At 36.9% G+C, this 15,574-nt stretch overlaps 1 long non-coding RNA gene across 1 annotated transcript; it reads left to right on the forward strand.

Annotated features, from left to right (window-relative positions):
• Positions 1-1,355: 1,355 nt before the first annotated feature.
• On the forward strand, positions 1,356-6,617 carry LOC104857801. The gene is made up of 3 exons (XR_778980.2): positions 1,356-1,609; positions 4,645-4,848; positions 6,546-6,617. It is a non-coding gene; the product is annotated as an uncharacterized LOC104857801 (long non-coding RNA).
• Positions 6,618-15,574: the final 8,957 nt, after the last annotated feature.

Here is a 15,574-nt window from a genome sequence, read left to right on the forward strand (position 1 = left end):
AAATATAAATAAGGAGGTAGCAACTGTTGTACAAGAACAACAACAAAAAAATGTTTAGCATTGCGCATGTTGTGGGCAAATAATTTAAAGCATAATTCCCCAAACTTAAAAATGTCCTCAAAGCTAGAGAGAAAATAGACAACAGTTTTATTATGGAATATTAAGGCAGAAATGAAGCTGATTTCAGGTAATGGTATGTTTTGATCCTCAGATGGCTGAAGAAAGAGGCCAAATCCTGCAAGCGTACAGAGATTCGCAGAGGCAGTGTTTTATTGGAGGAGGGGCAGTCCTTCAGTGGAATTGAAGGTGTGAACACTGACCAAGAGAGTCATCAAGCAGCTCGCAGAAGCAAGGGAGCATCAGATCTTTACTGGCTTGCTGGGTGTGCTAAAGACCAGTGGATCCCATTGGCCAGTTGCATGGTTCTAAAGAATATTTCCTTTTGTGATGGATTTGGTCTCTGAGTGGTCACAGTCAACTTCTCCTACAGGCTGCTGAACTTTTGTGTAGCTAGCACCATTATCCTGCACAAAACATACCAGACCTGAGAGACCTAGGGAAGCCAAAAAAGAGGGAAGAAAAAGCAAAAGAAAGCGTACTGGTCCAACGGGAAATAGTGACATTAACCCAATAGTATAGTCTCAGACAACTGAACTAAGGAGAGGCAACAAAGAGGGCAGACACACACACAGAGGAGAAGTCTTCATTCCCTTCAGTTGTCCATTAAGGGTCGTTAGACTCTGGGAGAGATACGTGTAGTCAGACAAAGTGGTCTTGAAGTTTCTACGACGTAACCCAGGCCACTGCCGTGATACCTCGTATTGTCCACAGCGTAGTTAGCGGGAAACTAATAATCAGTTTCCCAGCTGTGAGACCTCCGAAAATGATGAGTTTTAAATTGACGAAGAGCAAGTATAATTAAAGGGTTTACCTAGTTTTTACTCAGGAATATTTTGCTCACTTTGAGTAGGCACACTGTTTTGTAGTTTCATTGTAGTCTTAGGACAGGTCAGCTGAAGTGATCACCAGGGTAGCGGAACAATGCGTTAGGCTCCCGATGTGACGATTTTACTGGGCCGGGAGCAAGCTTTGTTGTTTAACCTGGTAGTCCCTGAGCCTCTCAAATTGTTTACCAAGATTAAGGGAACATTACCACTTTCATACAGTCAACCAGATGCAGTCCTGTGCATACATGTTTTCAAGACACACAATAACTAGTCCTCAAATAAGAGGATTGGACAGAACCGCACGTCACACAAAGCTCTAAATGCACCCGTGAATTATGATGATCCCTGTGTTTGTTAAGTGGCCGATTCAAAAGAAAGATAGACTTCTCGTGTCTTTATGAAGAGAGTTTTGGAATGTGTGACTGGAAAGTCACTTAAATTAGGCTCCAGCGCAGGCCGGAAAGAAGATGGGAGACACCGTCTCTGGGTGACAGTGCATGGATGCCGTAAGGAGGCGATCGGTTCTCCTTTCAGCAATCGATCAATTGATGATACACGAGAGAAACTAGACGATAGAATCTCTAATCTTCCTGGATAATTAATTCAAAGAGACAATGCTCATATCTGAGGAAGATATTCTCATGTCTTCAATGTGGCAAAAGGTTATTTAGTTATTTAAAATATTTGTCTACATTTCAGAGAGAGAAAGAATGTATAGTAGCAAGTTTTCCACAGTTCATGCTCTAGAAAAAGATGAGGAAGTCTTCTGCTTTTTCCTCCCTCCCTCCCCACTCTCCTTTTCCTGCTCCCTTCCTTCCTTCACGTCCTTTCCTTTCTTTGGCTTACTTTTCCTGGCTTTATTAATAATTCTCAAAAAACTAAATTTCTATCAACTGCAAAATGCATAAAAATACATAATAGTGTGGAAGATTGTTTACCTCCAATAAAAATCAATGAACAATAATCAGAGAAATGAGAACAACTGCTGATATGAGAAGAAATGTAAAGGAAATTTTGGAATGAATGACAGAAATATTTTATCTGTACTACAGAATGAAAACATGAAGACTCTTTTTTTGGTACCGGGAATCGAACTCAGGTCCTTGTGCCTGTGAGGCAGGCAGCAGAACCACTGAGCTAAATCCCTGGCCCTGAGGATGAAGACTCTTATTTTTAATTTACGTTAAGGACATATTCTTTGTCCTTACATGGAAGTGCCTGTATTACTATTACCAATAATTCCTTTGCACATTGGGATGATTTGGGATATGTGTACGAAAAGACTATCCAAAATGTACATTTTATATTTTTACTTAAATTAATGTGTAATACTAAAGAAAAATAAATGCATTAAAATTGTAGCAAGTAGCTCCTCCTTGAAATTAACAGAATTAGAACCTGAGAGATAAATTCTAGAAATATGATTCCCCAAAAATCTTCAACTTTTTAACCCCAGTCTTTGAGACTTTTCATATTTTGTTATTTAATATGATTGCTTAAATCATTTATTAAAAAAAAACTACACTTACCCAAGGTGTCCAATAATAAAATCCAGATTTTATTATTAGATTTCTATAACTGGCATCTCCCCAAAGCCTCACCTCATCATAGGAGTTTCCAAGGTGGCTGGATGAGGGTGTGTGATGCTGGGATTAAGGAAGTGATGCTAGAATTCAGGGTGCCCCACCTTAGTGTGGGTGGCACCATCCAAAAGGCAGGTGAAATATAAAGGGATGGCAGGAGGCTTCTCTGCTACATCACTGCTGCTGCTACTGCTGCTGTTTGCTTTGCTGTCTTCTGCCTACCCTGCCACACACTGTTTCCCCCTAAGATGCTCCTCTGCCACACCACCTTGCCTTGCAGCCAGTTCACTATTCATTAAAACCTCTGCAAACTATAAACCAAAATAAACCTTCCTCTTTTAACTCTAAGGGCTAAACATTTTGTCTCAGTAACTAGAAAGGTATCTAAGACATAGATCAAAGAATCCATAATCTGATAATGGAAACACTTATGGAAAGGAACACAATGGTTTAGAGAGTGAAATTATAAGGAATATTTGAAGGGATCTCCAAGGGAATCCAATATATAATACATATTCTAAGAGAGTAGAAAATGCATTAAAAGAAGGAGTGCCTTTGGATTCTGAGAAGGGCATAGATTTTACCATGTATTCATAGAAAAGAGTATTCTGATGGGAAAGTTTAGACCCAAAGTGGACCTGAGAGTGTTGTTTTTCTCATTTATCAATTTCTGACATAGAATCCAAGAACCTGACAATGTCTTGCCAAAGGAAAATATCTACTTGCTGATTCCATTTTTAAAAAACCATGTTCACTATTTTAATGAGCTGCACTTATATATCCCTAAGTTATTTTAATTCAAAGCTCCTTTTGGAAGACTCTGAATAATTCTCATAATTTTGAAAACTCTTGAGTGTTGTTGAAAGGAGGACATTCCATTAAATAGAACTAGCATCATGCAGTCATGACTTTTGGTGTTTTAAGAAAAAGCAAAGGTCATTTTGAATGTTTTACAATAAAAAATAGATACACAAAGATGATGCTTTGATTTAGCATTAAAATTTCTTGATTTATATGCATATCTTGTAGCACTTTACAATTTTTAATGATGCATTTAGTTTTATTTTCTATTTTTCCTCCATCATGCCCTCCCTTTAATCCTTTCTTTCTTTTATTGTTCCTATATATTTATACATATATGTACATATATAGTTTTACTATATACAGTATTTAGCATTGTTTATAGATACTTTAATTATATATAGTTAAAGTATTTCAATAAAATGTAATTTCTTTTTTATGTTGTTGTTTGGGAGAATAATTAAAATGGTATTCATATAATGCTTAATTTAAGAAATTATTTTTGTCAGTAATATTACAGCTGCAGAGGAGATATTTCTGAACATCTCTGATTTTGTTTTTCTCATAAGCTATAATATGTGAGCAGTCTTATTTCCTATGGTGTACCACAGAATAATATGCTTTTTCATTGATACATCAGAGAGAAACAGAAATATTTTATATGTGGCTCATGCATAAATTTTTTTCTGACGTATCACATATTGTTTATGTGTACATATTTTTATTTATTTCCATGGTTTTAATCAGTTTTATAAAGTTGATGACTATTTTTAACAAAAAGATAACAATAAATACCTGTACTCAGAGGAAATTTGGAAGGAAAAGTATAATATCTTATGATGAGTTAAAAATTACCACGTAGCCATGACAACTTGAGTTACTCATTATGATAAAAGTTGATCAAAAGCAAGCACCAAGTGGATATTGAAAATTTCAAAAGATAGCTGGTTCCCTGAAGTTATCTATCTCATGTTAGAAACAGAACTTATTTCTGCACATAAAATTGATAAGAAATGTGAAGTATTAAACTACTTTATGTTTCAAATAATTTTACCTTCACTTATAGTTTTCATTATTTTTATATGTTCTCCTATAATAGGTTTCCTGCCATCTTTCACATGTAAAATGAAAATTAAAACATTCTCATATTAATATTGGAGTTATTTAGGGGATGTTAATGGAGTTATTAGTGTATACTTTATTACTTTTCCTTCAGTTGCTTATTTCCACTGATAATATGTCTGAGGATCTTAATCCACAGCATGTCAAGAACAGAGCTAACTAGCTGTTCATCACATTGTGTTTTTCCCTAGGTGGACAATTCTGTGCCACTTTTGTGTATCTCTTCAGCTGTGCACAATGAGCGGCAGTGAAATACTTTTGGACAAAGGACTGAAAGCAGGGCTATGGCTGTGGGGAGGGCCATATTCCCTGTCACCTGGCTTTCTGTGGAAGAAAAATAGAAAACGAACGGAGATGCAAGACAGAAACCCAGGCTGTGCCTGAAGTCACCACGTGTAAGGGGACAGAGCAGCAGCTTTTGCTGAGTGCCCAATGGGGAATCAAACTCCGATTTCTCAGTTGTGGATTCCTTTAATTTTGCCCATTGCAGATGTGCACTTACCTGGCTCAAATGTGAATTATGTAGCAGTTGACAAAAATCTAGATGAGAGAATTTGATCAAACTTTTGGAAAATTTCTTGATTTGATTTCTGATGTTTACTCCTCCCATGATACCCAATGAAATAGAGGAATTTTAAGGTTAATGTTCCCCTTTTAAAAGAAATAATTTTATAAAATACTCTAAGTCTTTTTGGGAAACTGAAAAGAAAGCATAGGAAAACACTTTTTGTCAGATTCCCCATGTGAGAAATTGTTTCTAGCACTCTACATGTAAGTTTCAGATTTGTAAATAATGAAGCTGGTGGTTCTAGTGAAATAACAAGATAAACTCATTCATTTAAGTGAAGAATTTTGTGTACAGGAAATTCACTACCAAGGATTGATTATCATTGTTCATGTTGGTTAGCTAAGGCTGTGTTAACAGAAATAAATAATTTTGCAACCACAAAAAGACAAATGATTTCAGTTGTGGTTGACAGGCAGAAATTGGTTTTGCATGGCTCAGAACTTTCTGTGAAGATGAGCACAGTTATAAAATAGTACTGGAAGAGAGATATTTTATTCAGACTCTTAGAAGCAATAGGTAAATAAAAAAAATTGATGAAAAAGAAACATGTTTAAAAGAAAAATTTATATATCACAAATCACAGCTTTTAAGAAAAAGGAGATTATATTTAATGTGAAATTAATTTATATACAAAGATATACAGAATGCATTTATCATAAATTAAAATCATGGACACATCATTTTAAGTTAACATTATAAGTACAAGAAACTATAAACTAAAAGTATGATTAATCCAAAATTTTTTCTATGCATTTACATATATGACTACTGCCTCAGACTAAATATGGTAGTTGGTATTTTTACAGTGTCGAAATAAGAAACATTCCTGTGAAGTAGTCATTTTTGTCGCTAGAAAATCTTTCAGTTGTTTCCAGGAGCAGTTACACAGACTGAAGTTGGGACAGGCTGTGGATTTAACCCAGGGCAGGATTGTGTCAGACTAATTGTAATTTTAAAATGTTTATAGTTTAAAACATTTTCATGTGACTGATTCTGGCACATAAAAATTGAATGCACCAATGTATCTTAGCTACTATTTTGTCTGGTGAGGCCAGAAAAATTTTTGAGTGAAAACTTGTAAACCCTAATGAAGGCAGCAGCTATGTTTAGTTCAGTCACTCCCTTAGAGGGGTTTTCTCTTCATTCTATGCTTAAGCACAAAATCCAAGCAAATTATTTCAAGATTGCAGGCGTGTGTGTGGGCTGCAGAGCACCACGAGATATGCTCTTTCCTCATCATGCAATTTTAAAAATCAGAGAAGATTTCACCTGTGTATGTTTCTCCATGTGGAATTCAGTGGATCAGAACAAAATTTTTAAAAGAAAGAAAAATACATGCTTAAACTGAATAAATTAATACACCATAATTCAAAGTTGGTGAGTTAATGTTCAGGTTGACAGAAATATATAAATCTGGTTCAGAAATAAGAGTGAAAATGCAGTTCTGAGCATTATGTACAGAAATGTTTCACACCATTCAACCCTCATTCACGTGTTTCGTTCGCATGCTATTTCTTTCCACAGCCACTGCTAAGCAGATGAAACGGGGACACAGGTCAAAGTTGTGCGGTGTGCTGAGGCTACAATAAGGAGAAGATCCCAAACTTTGCCACTCTTGTATTCCAATATTTAATTGGTAATTAAAAAAATGGTAAAGTAATATGTCAAAGAATTTAAATGTGCATTGTATAAGTGTGTGTATGCATTTCCATTTGGCATACATGTGTGTCATATTTGACATGAACACACATGTAATCTATATATATATACAATATGTATATATATATATATGCTTAAATATACATTATTCTGTCCTGATACTACAGTATAATATTTGAGGCAGGCTAACGTTTCAAAGAAAAGAATTTCGTGCAGCTCACCTCTGGGTGGCCTGGGGTCCCGGCGGCCTGCTGGAGCGAAAAGCCCAGCACCTTTGGGCCGTCGTGCGGGAGGACGCAAGGGGTCAGTGTGGATGCCCAGCACAGCTGAGGGCTCGCAGCCTCCTCACAGCTGCTCTCCTGAGAGCTGAGGGTGTGGGGGTGTCTTACCCCTGGCTTGGGGTCACCCTAACAGTGCGTGCACAAGAGCCAGGCATTTCACTTGCTGCCTGCGGGGTGAGATAAGGCCCTCCCCCTTGCCGGTCCGACGAGCATCTGTCTATGTCTGTTTTGAGAAGCTGCCTACACACACACACACACACACACACACACACTGCCAGCCTGACTTGCCAAGGACAATACCTCTTCATGAATGAAACACGCCAGAATGTGCCTTAGTGAGCATCTCAAGTCTTCCGGTAAAGAGGAAAAGGCCCCAGAGCGCCCAGAATGTCGCACCCTCCCCACTCCTCTGTCGGGACGCTCGGACAGACACACAGAACCACAGTGTGAGACTCGCTCTTTTCTTACTTCACGGTCAGTGGCACAAACCACGAGGACCAGAACTCCTAGGGAGGAAAACAACTGCGCATCGCTGAAGTGAAAAATCCTAAATAAAAGAACACCGCAAAATTAGAAAAAGAAATTAGAATAAAGCAAAAGTACACTGCTAAATGATACAAAACCCACTGAAAACAAGAAGCCTTTGCATGTGGGAGTTGGAAACGCCTAGGTAACAGGCCTAAAATAAAAATGAATGGTTTTGCAATAAAAACTGTTCGGCACTGATCAAGCTGGAATTCCGAAACATGAACCGGAAAATGGCCAGTGCAGATCCTCTGGACAGCACGAGCCCAAGATGCGGGGCCGCTGGGGGTGGCGAGGAGCAGGTGACTGCCGGAGGCAGAGTGAACGCTCACAGCGCAGCCTGTCCGAGGCCTCCGAGGCGTCCCTGATCCTGACTAGGCTCGCAGTCTTTCCCCTGGCTCAAATACTGATTCAAAATAAACTGACTCGCAAATGAGGCAAGGACGTTTCAGACCTTCCCACCCAGCCCACATCTCCAGAGAGAGTTACTGCCAGATGGAGCAATGAAAATATTTTGTTGACAGCAGTAAAAACAATAAAATAAATCCATATGATTAATATTCTGAAATGCAGCATCACCAAAGCACTGGAAAGACAAGTGTGACCGCAGAGATTTCGGTAGAAAGCCAAGATTATTTGCTTTAAACTTTTCGTGTTTCAAAGGATATTTTTGTTATCCGCCGACTCTTGCTCAGGAGTGTATCTTTTCTATAGTATATCTTTTTATTTTTTAATTTTAATGCACATTCAGGTATTAATGAAGAAAATATAAAAGCCATTCTATGAAAAAATAATTTCTCATAATAAAAATTATTATAGAATAACAATGGTAAAGACATCGGGCATCATGATCTAAAGAGAATGTGAGCTCGTTTGCTAAAAACATGCAGTGACCGTGAAGAGATTTTTCTCAGAAGCCTATTGGATGACCTCTTAAAATGCGTTGTTTTAAATATTTATGCTAGTAGTTCTTTTTTTGCACTTCTTTATAAAGAAGGGTAATTTCACATCTGTTTACTTTATTGAATTAAAAAATCCTGAAATTATTTCCTCAGGATTAAGTCATAAGTTACTTCCTAAGACTGAGGTTAAAAAAGAAGAAAGAAAGACTTTGGTAAGTAGAAAAGAGGATTGCATTCAATGTGCATGTAAGCCAGGAACTTTATTTAGAAAATTCTTTGACATCAGTAGTATTTCCTTCTTCTCAGCTCTATATATTAGAATAAAGCTTCTTTATGCCTTTACAGGTTTTTTCGATACTTGCTCTTTTCTACTTCCATTTCCTTCACCTTTCGACTTCTGTCCCTTTTACTATTTTGCCCAGGGATGTTGCCTGTGCTCCTGCATTCTCAGCTGCTGGCCTGTATTGTATACTTACTGCTATGCCCTAGGAAATTATTTAACCCAAACAGGTTCCAAATTGGCAGTTTCCTCTTCCTGACTGCTCTTTTGGACTTAGCTTTTTCTTCCTTAGTATATTTGGGTATTTACATTGTAAGGCATTAAAAATCACCTTTTCAGTTTTGTAAACATTAACAAAGCTCAATCACCTATATTAAGCAAAATAATAATAAAAATGTTAAAAAATGAAAACCAAGATCTGTCACGTAAACGTACAAGATCCCAATGATGAATGTAACTGTACTGCATACCTAAAACGTACCAATAAACTCAATGAGAGAAAAAAATGTTATCTTTAAGATGATCTAAAAACAATGTTTCTGACACAAAATTATACCCATGTTAATAGTACATATTTTCACTGTAGATGTTTATATTCCTGTAGTCATATTTACACTCTATATTAAACAATTTTGATGAAATCATAAATTTTATCACTTACTTTTGAAAACTGAACTCTAAACCAATTTCTGGAGGAAGTAATTTAAGAGGCAGTGAAGAATCTACACGTGTAGACTTTGGTGAAACAACATACATATAATTAAAAAGTATAAGTGTCTTATGTTTTCAACAATGAAATATTTTAAAACATCACAGTGTGCCCAAATGCTATCAAACATTTTGGGGTCCTCAAAAATATATTTCCCAGATTTTTAACTGCTACACATGCATTTGCAGTATATGATTTAATATTTAAAATTAGCAATGATTTAATACATTGCATTTATTTTTATGCCAAATAATATATTGGACAGGGTAAGAGCTTTTTACCTCCAGCATTTAAACCCAGGATTCTCCCTCTGACCTCTGAAGATTCCTTTTGCTTCTATTTTCTTATCTGTGTGATGTAAATAGTAAGAGTATCAATTTTAAGAATGTGCTGTAACAACACAATAAGTTAATATAACTTTATTCCTTTAGTGTGGATTCTGGCACAGACATGGGTCAATGATATACATTTAACTACTAATAATATTTTCATGATTTATAAATCACAGGATCTTGTGCTTATGCATTTCTGCCCTGCTAAGCTTTCTGAGGTGGCCACAGACTGCTGTAATTGGACTTGTGTGATTCCCAGGTATCGAATGTATTTTAGAAAGACTCAAATTATTTGAAAACATATTACTGCATATGCTAATGTTATAATTGAAGAAAAGGAGGGCACCTCTTTCAATTTGTATTCCAAAGTTTTACACTTGGGATGTTACTCAGTGAGAACAGCGCTTGTACATTTCGTCATCAAAATACTATTTTTTTTTTTCTCACGATGCTCTTTTGCTTCACCAGAGTTGGGCAGAGGGAGAAAAAATAAGGTAAACACATGGTTAAAACCAGACACAGTACAAGTCCTGTTCTCACACCGGGATCCCGCACCCTGGTCCCCCGGTCGGACTGCTGAGGCCTTCCTGCTCACTCCTGGGACGCGAATTCGGGGCTCTGGCCTCTTAGCAGGAGGCTTGAGCCCCACGAGGTTACCGGAGACCCCAGGAATCCGAGGTCCGGGATTCGTTCTCAGAAAACTGCTCCCCAGTCCAGCATCGCTCATGGAGCCCAGAGGCACCTCACACCGATATAGAAAGAAGCAGACGCTTCTAAGAGAAAGGTCATTTCCGAGGCTCTAGGAAGAAACTCATCCTAGAAATTGATGGTATAGAAATGATAGTATTTCCAAAGAGTGAATATGTCTATTTTAATTACCAGTCAAATCCTCTGCCCCAAACTCAATTCGTGGTACATTTCAAATCTTTTTATTTAATTCAATTTAATTTTTACATTTACAATTGAATTTTTCTTCTGTTGTTTTTGTTCTTTGTTTTTCTTCATGAAACCCACTGATCAGGCTTCAGACCATTTGTCAGATTGCTTTCTTTTTTCAATATAAAATGAGCAATTATTGGTGAGTAAATAGGGATAAAGAAGGATTTTTAGGCATGTCATTGAGTCGAACCAGTTTCACTGTTCTTAGCTTACCTGTTTAACATAATTAGAAGATGCTAAACATTTCAGTGTGAATCAGTACTGGGTAATGCAGAAGATTTCCTGGCATCTTTCCTACCCAAGCCATCACCACAACCTGCTATCGGGCCTCTTTGGTCAGCCTGGTGAAACTGGCTTCCCTCCCCTGGTTCCTGATGCAGAATGAACCTTTCCCAGTGTGCAGCCAGGATTCCAAGCCGTATGGCTGAAGTTCACTTGCACTGCTTCCTAAACAGTTCTCCAAATCAAGGTATCAGTAAAATCTACAGGACGTGAAACAGAGATGGCAGAATTAGAAAAAATCTACTTTTTAAAGTGACAGCTGTTCCTGAGAAACAGGCAGAAGAAATGACTTGAGAAAAGTAGAAGTTGTAATAACTATATCAGACTTTGCTGAAAGAGAAACTTCAAAAGAGGGATACATTGTGTTTTTCATATATGCTAAATTTTTCTAGCATGTCATCGCTATCATCTGAAAAAATGCCAAAAATTTAGTACTCTGTCAGATTACTTTTAGTTCAATCACAGAAATATAGGCTGGGCTATTTGTACCATCTGCTGTGTAATGTGCTGCAAAGAGGATAATAGCTTTGGATATTCATGTTAGAATGGGATTTCAGGAGATATACTACTGTAGAGAAAGAAGCTAAAGAATTTCAATGGCAAGGAAGAGATGAGTCAGAATAGGAGAGAAGAAGAACGAAAGTTGAAACTTTTTGCCTCCTTGTCTTCCGTGTCTTTGGGAATATTTATACTGAAACCTGATATTGCACAGTGACACAAGTAAAATAAATCTTCATCAAATTATTCTTGCAAGTGACTAGCAGATTAATAAACATATTGTTGGGCTGCATTCCTTAATTAAATATTTTCTGAGTATTCTCTCATTGTAGGTAATGAAAATTGATTTTTTAAGAAGTGCTTTTGTTAGTGAATTTGCACATTTGTAGAAAACAAACCATTTGTGAGTATCAAACTCTTCATAAAATTTATGCTGCTTTGAAAACAAAGACTTTTTGTCATTGAGTTATTTATGACAGAACTCTAGGACTGCTTTTAGATAACTGTGCAGTAATAGTATTCTGGCTTTAGATGACGGTCACTCCAAAGTACTCTATCTACTCTTTTAGATGGCAAATCTCTTTTTCTAGCACACACATACACACACACACACACACACACACGCACACACACACACCTCTTTCAGCATGGAGAAGACAAAGACCTATTGATTTTTTTCCCCTCATTTATGGAAGTACTTTTTTAATGACTACTCCTTGATCTGACTTCAGAATTTGAGTGTGAAACTTATTCTCCATGACATTCATAAAATCTGTAGTTGAGCTTTTTACCTCTTATCCCAAAATTGTGAATATGTTCTCTCATGGAAACTGGAAATACATTTTTTTACTTACTGTTAATTTAAGAAAACAAGGTATGCATTTCTTTGGTTATGAGCATAAAAGAGCCTACAGCTATTATAATAGTTTGAATTACTTTTACTTTCACCATGTGGCATTAAAATATTTGTCCTAATTAGCTGTAAAGTAGTTTAAACTTCTGAGTGTCTTAAAACCTGTATATATGTACACATAAGCACATGTACATAACTAATGAGTTAAATGGTAGATCCCTGAAAGACATTGTCATATTGCAATCCCAAAAAGCTCTGAAGATTTCCTTATATGGCATAAGCCAGGATTGTCAGGGATTCTGTGAGAAGGATTTATTTTAGGTTATATCAGTAGACTCCCTGTCCAGTGACAAGTGTCTGTACAACAGGAGAGCAGAGAATGATGCTGTGGCCACCCAGAAGGCCACGTAATGCGACCACAGGGTTAGGAAATAGAGTGACTGGAGCTCCACTCCCAGGGTGCTGACAGCCACCAGGAGTTGGACCAGGCCAGAAATGATTTTCCCTTTTCTCTACTCGGAAAGATTGTGGCTTTTCTTAATTTGAGAATTCTAGTCTCCCAAATTATGTGAAAATAAATTTCTATTATTTTAAAATTTTATTTTATTACAGATGGCTCATGAAAATAATATCATACATTTGGACAGTGGAGAAAAGATTATGGAATTTTCACACATTTGAAAATAATAGTGTAGAATTAAAAATCATAAAGGTACCTTTTTTTTTTTTTCTTTTTCTGGAACCAGAGATTGGACTCCAGGACCTTTCACTTGCAAAGCAGGCATGGCACCACTGAGCTAAATCTCCAATAAAGACACCTTTTAAACAAAAATTCTACTACTATTATTTACCATTCACAAACATTTATTGAACTTATGAAATGTACCAAGCTCAGAACATAAAGTTAAACAAACATGATCTCTCCACTGTTAGATATCACAACACTCACCTGTCCTATCCATACCTTATGCAAAATAAATCAGCTATGAAGCCAAACATCAAAATTGGTTGGAATAAAAGGTAAGCATACATGTAAGCAAATCTATCGTAAGCAACTTTTAGGCAATATGATAAGATGGAAAGCTCTGACCTTTAAATATAAATTATTTTACCTCTAATTGACTGATTCAGAATAAGAGAAATATAGCTTTGGGATCCTGTACTGTCAACTCTACCAGGGATTGAAATAATTCCTGGTTAGAAAATTTGTATAAGAAATCAATAGATTCATCTTTGTAACTCAAATGTCTTTTGTCTCAATATCTACTTCATCTAATAGCAGACCATTATTACAGATCTGGTCTCAGGTGGTGGCTTTGTGTTAAGGGAGGCAACTGCCTTCGCTTTTTTAAAAAAGAAATTTCCCAGTTTGTGTACTGAGAGTCATGTGTCCTGGAACTCTCAGTCCTACGTTCATGTAACATTTGGTCACCCGTACTTTTCATGTTTACTAAAACTGGGACCACAGGAACCGAGTCCTGTTAGCAGTTCTTGGCTTTGTGTGGTACCCGTCATTTCTGATTCACTAATAGAAGACTGTCAAAGAAATGTGTGCTGACTTCTCAGCCTCAGTGTTTGGAATCTGGCAGGATTTGGGTTTATTTATTTATTTTTTACTTGTTACTTGTTGGAAATGCCAAACTATCCCGCCGAATATCTGGCCACCACCTGAGACCTACATGAGGGAGTGCACAGAATGTTAGGGTCAGGAGTGACCATGGCCGCAGATAAGGAACCTCCAGCCAATCCAGTTCAAACAACAACTCACTTCTTGTTTCAGATGAGCCTCAACACGTCTCCAGACTGAGCCACTACTTCATGTGAATGTTGAGGAAGCTGCTAGTGACAGCAGCAGAAATAAATTCAACGGCGGCTACTTAGCTCATAGAGCTAACGGGTGCTATTTTTTTCTTGCTTCAATACCTTTATTTTTCAATTTTCTGAATCCATTTTTTATTTACTTTTATAATGTTTTATTAGTGTATGTTTGTGGTACCTAATAATTATATTCCTCTTAGGGAATTTATAAATATACATATTGCATCTTGATAATTTTTACTCTTCCTGGTCCCCCTCCTTCCCAAGACCGCCTTACAAAACAGTGTAAATGACAACTAATTTTAAGACTATCTGGTGTGAATTGGTAGAAGACTGAAACAGTCTGCAGAGAAGACTGACACCACATTATCTATTTTATCTGTGTCATCTTTTCCCTCCATATCTACCAGCCACCAGAGTTTTTCTAATCTTCCAGGGCAATTAAAGGAAACTTTTTGCATTATTGGAAAAGGCAACAATATATGCATGCAATCATCGATGAATAATGTCCCCTACACTAGTGTGTTGATACCCTGATCCACAGCAGCCATAAATGGTAATGAATATGGTAAAAAGTACTTTGCTTGAAAGAGTAAACCAAGTATCTTGAGCTTGGATATTATCCCAGCAGGACTTACATAGTCACAACAAGCCAGTTGTGGGTTTTAGTGACGTGCGCTGTACGTGGAGGAAGGAACCAAAACCCAATGCAAATGGGCAAAGATTTAAAACAGAAAAGGGCAAGAGACTGGCTGCCTTATTATCCAGAAAGGACCTTTTCTATGATTTTAGCCCAGTTAAACTGATTTTAGACTTCTGACTTTCAGAAGTGTAAGGAAAATAATTAAGCTACTAGATTTGTGACAATTTGTTTGCAGAAGCAATGACAGAAAATGAATCTGGTGTTGGTAGGGAGGATGCCAAGTCAGTGACTCCAGCCCCAGCAGCAAATCATAGCTCCTCTCTTAGAGCTGCATGAAAGGAGCAAAACCAGAAATCAGGGAAAGAATTCAACACTTGGAATTTTATTTCATTTCTATGGCAGCTTTGAAAGTAAACTTGTCGGTGTGTGATGAATATCTTGGATTCCACACAGACTCTGGACATGTATTTGCTTCTCATTTCTAAATGAAACATTGATAGTTTACGTTTTTATACCTTATTTCTCTAGTGTAATTGGTTATGTTATTCAGTAAAGCGTTAGCCTATGTAAATTCTAGCTCCTACTATCAGAAGTTCAGACAGTTCCTTCCTCACACTTTGACAAGCTTTTGCCTTTAACCTTTGAGGAACATATTGCTTAAATTCATTATTTTCAGATGTCTCAAGAAAAGCAAATTTCCAGAAGTATGCTAGTTGGTGTTCTGGGAGAGATTTTCCTCTCTAAAGTGGCCTCACTCAAAGAGGACATTGTAATTCATTATCTTGATTGTATTAATTAGAATTTAATTTTGAATTATGCATCAAAGGAAACT

The sequence above is a fragment of the Fukomys damarensis genome, unplaced genomic scaffold (genome assembly GCF_012274545.1).
Source record: "Fukomys damarensis isolate Sample0158 unplaced genomic scaffold, DMR_v1.0_HiC HiC_scaffold_27, whole genome shotgun sequence".
Lineage (NCBI taxonomy): Eukaryota > Metazoa > Chordata > Mammalia > Rodentia > Bathyergidae > Fukomys > Fukomys damarensis.